The sequence below is a fragment of the Lampetra fluviatilis genome, chromosome 6 (genome assembly GCF_964198595.1).
Source record: "Lampetra fluviatilis chromosome 6, kcLamFluv1.1, whole genome shotgun sequence".
Classification (NCBI taxonomy): Eukaryota; Metazoa; Chordata; class Hyperoartia; order Petromyzontiformes; family Petromyzontidae; genus Lampetra; species Lampetra fluviatilis.
Genome location: NC_136280.1, coordinates 16,310,116 through 16,314,322, shown reverse-complemented (window position 1 = coordinate 16,314,322; position 4,207 = coordinate 16,310,116). Strand labels below are relative to the sequence as shown.

Sequence of the window (4,207 nt, the reverse complement as noted above, 5' to 3'; positions counted from 1 at the left end):
GAATCGCGAATCGATTTCACTGCCGGGCAGCCGTCTCCCCCCCAACACCTTCGGTTTGGCGGGAGATTGAACAGTCACACGCACGAGAATCGATTCTAGACGTGTGTGGCGGAGGAATCGATTCTGGTTGCTTACACCGAGTGGAGAGCGAATGTAAACACGAGAGGAATCGATTACGGTTTAGCGGGTTGGCGATTCCACCGGTGTCGCCACCGCCCCCCCTGACCCCCCCACGCCTTGGGGTCACTGGGGTTAAACAAGGAAGAGTCTGAAACTCAACTCGACTATATTTTAATTAAAACTATATTCTTATATAAGTCACGTAGATAGGTTCAAAGAAAAGAACAAAAAATAACAAAACAAACTACGACGTCTCGATCACAACACAAGCGATCGTCATCGAAACGTAGTTTTTTTTGTTATTTTGTTATTTTATTTGAACCTATCTACGTGACTTTACCGAAAGACCCAAAGATTATGAATTACTGCACTCACGAAAGCTTTAAGTCAAGACTCAACGATGCTTTTAATTATTATTACCAGCTAAGACTCCACTGAGCTGCTTGGCTATTTTGTTGTTGTTATTGTTGTCGCAGAAGCAGCCTGGCTATCACACATGACAGCTTAACGAAGTTAGCTCATAGTCGTCGTGCGGACATTTATAACAGCAGCCACGGGCTCTGAACGTGCGATGTTGATTCTAAATGGGGAGGGGAAAAAACCGGAGGACCCGGGGAAAAGTCCACGCGACCACAGCGAGAGACATGCAAATTCCAAATATACAGCGGGCGTCAGGGTCAGGATCGAACCCACGACCTCCTGCACACCGGGCGAGGGAGTGAACATCTATCCACCGTGGATTATCAAGGCAGAACGAAGCCCCATCCACTAAAACGTGTCAGTCAGGCTGGAGGCAGTTGATGATGAGTGGCTGTAACCAGTGGCGGCTCCTGCAAAATCTCTCAGGGGGGGCAAATGTCTGGATGATTGATAAGGATAAGGTCCACCCATGCAATGGATAAATTAACAGCTTAAGCATGTAAAGGCAACTTCACTTCTTTAATATTAATGAAAAATAAAGTGACTCTTACAATACATTTTGTTTGTTTCTATACTCACTATTAATATACAATCCACTCAAGTTTCTTTTATTAAAGATTCCACTAGGTGGCGACAAATTATATTGTTGGATGAAACGTGCTTACGTATGATGACGTAAGCACGTTAGGGCGAGCCCTCCCGGAAGCCATAGAGAAGCATTGCAGCGCCCCCGTTCGAAAAAAAACATCTTTGAATGTAAGTCTATGGGACCACTCGGGGCGATTCTCAGCCGGAGTGAAATCGCCCAAAAAGAGGCGGTACTCCACAGAACGTGACATGACGCTGATTGGACTATATCCAGAGGCACAGTGACGGCTAGCGTGACTCTGTGATTGAATGACATTGGTGGTGCGTCGCCCAATCGCCCTAATGAAGAAACCGCCCCTGGCTGTAACCAACACCGCATGCGATGAATGCATGGCAAGCACGACATGTCACCGTGTGGGTGGAGGGCGAGAGGGACATTGGGGGGTAGCTGGTGGGTGAATCTCGTGGCTTCGTGGATTTTAGGATGGCTATGACGTTGGCTCGCTTGCATGCTTTGCGGGATTGTGCATGTCCTGTGTATGGCGGTGAAGACGGTGTGCGAGCCGTCGTTGTCCATTTAGTGCCCGGGGTTTTCAGGAAATAACTGCCACCATTGTTTCAATACCATTGATCTCAAGACGTGGAAAAGATTCACCAGCGGAGGCTACCAATATTTTTTCCCTGTTTGACCCCATAGATTTATTATCTGTTCGGTTTTTTAAAATAACAAAATCTATAAATTTGCTCTAGCGGCTGTCATTGAGGGTGTGTAACGTCGGTTCATTTCAATTAGGGCCGATTCTTTAATGTCTCTCTTTTTGCTTCATTCATTGCTTGAAATGTCTCTAACGGGTTCTCATCTAAATACATTGGCGGTGCACGAACAGCTTCCACATCTGTCCACTCAGCTGATTTTTGCTGTTCTAGTCGATTTTATGACGGTTATATTGTGTGGTACCCTGGGTGGGTTTGTATATGTTGACGAGGAGTTGTAGCCACTGGTTCATCACTCGAATTCCCTTCCTCCTTCCATGAAGACGCCATTCCCGGATATTTTCTCGTCCGCAGAGTGGCTCGCCGGTTAATAGAAATAAACTCTGCCGCCGAATGTGGTCTAAGATTAACTCGTGAAGACTCGGACGCAACTTAAAGTAAGGTCCAGATGGATTCTGGCTTAGCAATCATTGGAAGGATTTGATAAACCATTTCGGGTCTTAATTAATTGTGTTCACGCTAACGGTGACTTTCAGACCGCATTCCATTCTCTTCCTCTCCCCCCTCCTCTTTTCCGAACATAGATGGACTCGTTCATCTGAACAACTGCCAAAATCGCTGTCCGTGGTGCTGACGTTAAGAGAAAAAAAACGCCACTTTTTTCAAATTTTCTTGCTCTGTTTTTCACACCTGATGATGATTGCTTGTGTTGCAGTCGAAACGTCGTGAGAATTTTATTGTTTTATATTTTTATTATCTTATTGCTTCCCTTCTACGTGACTTTACCGAAAGAACCAAGAATATAATATATCTTGTTATATAAAAGTAGCAATAACAATACAACTCAGAATGTTCAATACGAAAAATATCGTGACTTTAAACTTAACTTCTAACTCTTAACTTATCTCTGTCCTTATCTTAGCTCACAGAGCTATGCATATTGAACTTCTTTGCACCGTACGTAGCCAACCGTGCTAATCGGAGGTGCTAACACACATCTTCTCTCTTCGCTGTCCAGACCCTGTTTGGCTTCTTCAACTGACTCGTGTCAAGTGACATGGCACCCCAACTGTCACACCCGCGAGTCGTAAGGAGCAGGGTTACTTCGCTCTGTGTCTCGACTACTTATGTTGGAAATGCAGCGTGTCGCGAGCCGGGATCTCGTCCCTATGATTTACCCTAGTGGTGTTCAGAGCCTATACCAGGGGTTGGCAACAATGCTCCATACCCCTTAATCCCCTTATCACCTTCCAATTCAGACCTTATTGGTCACCCCGTGCCTCTTATAAATCTCAACGTTCATCCTACAAAGTCCCGTCACAAGGGAGAAACATAAACAAATAGACACTTTTTTTTTGCTCGTATTGAAACGGCTGTACGGCGTATGGACCCGAATACTCAAATTTCCCTGTACAAGAATACGGGGTAAACCGTATGTGTTGACAGGTATGAATGCGGCTCTGGAGCGGCATGTGGCTCTTTAAGGATTGCTTCATCACGTTATTTATTAAGGTCCACCGTCTCCGTGTTCACCACTTGCATTGCGGCTTATGCAAAATCGAGTTGTTTTTACCGAATTTCAATAAAAAATGGCTCTTCTTGTGTTTTTGGCCTCCGACCCCTGGCCTATTGCATGGTGCCCTTCTTTGGGTTTCGACCGGGGACCCATCTCAATTCGTCCCTCATTCAATTACTCAAATCCTTTCATTCATTCTCATTCGAGCCTCATTCAATCACTCCACTCATTCATTTCCTCAACCATCTCATACATACCTTTCATTCATTTACTCATTCTCTCATTTCTGCATTCCTTATTCTCACTCATGCCTCATGCGTTTACTCATTCCTCTCTTATTCGGTTATTATTTTTTCAAATTAATTAAATCCTCACACTCTCATTCTTCCACGATTTACGTACGAATGTTCTCATTTGTGCACGCTATGTTCTGGCAAGCAGCAGCAACACATTTGATTTTGCAATGCACATGAGCGCTTCAAATTACAGGTGTTATATTTACCACTCCACATACCATCATTGTGAAAGAATTTTGCAACGCTTTTAAGGTAACATTGATCTAATTTCTCGCTCATTCAATCACTCAATCTCATCATTCATTCTCACCGCACACAATCACCGGGCTTCATGATGCTCCCCTCTGTACAGGGACGGCCGTTGCTAGACGCCTGTTACTAAGCTGACCGTTGGTCCTCGCAGCAAGCAAAGAAAAACATTTGATCATTTATATATGCGCATAAGGGGCCGTCTATAAATGACGTCACGCGATTTTGGACAGTTTTTGACCCCCCCCCCCCCCTTCGTCTCACGGCGTCAGAAAAAGTCAGACCCCCCCCCCCCTCAAATATG

The 4,207-nt window shown here is 44.9% G+C and overlaps 1 protein-coding gene across 1 annotated transcript in view; it reads right to left on the bottom strand.

The window, feature by feature from the left end:
• The window catches only part of LOC144933209 (voltage-dependent N-type calcium channel subunit alpha-1B-like), a 233,958-nt gene that overhangs the window by 78,363 nt on the left and 151,388 nt on the right, over positions 1–4,207 (bottom strand). The gene's annotated exons all lie outside the window — the stretch shown is intronic.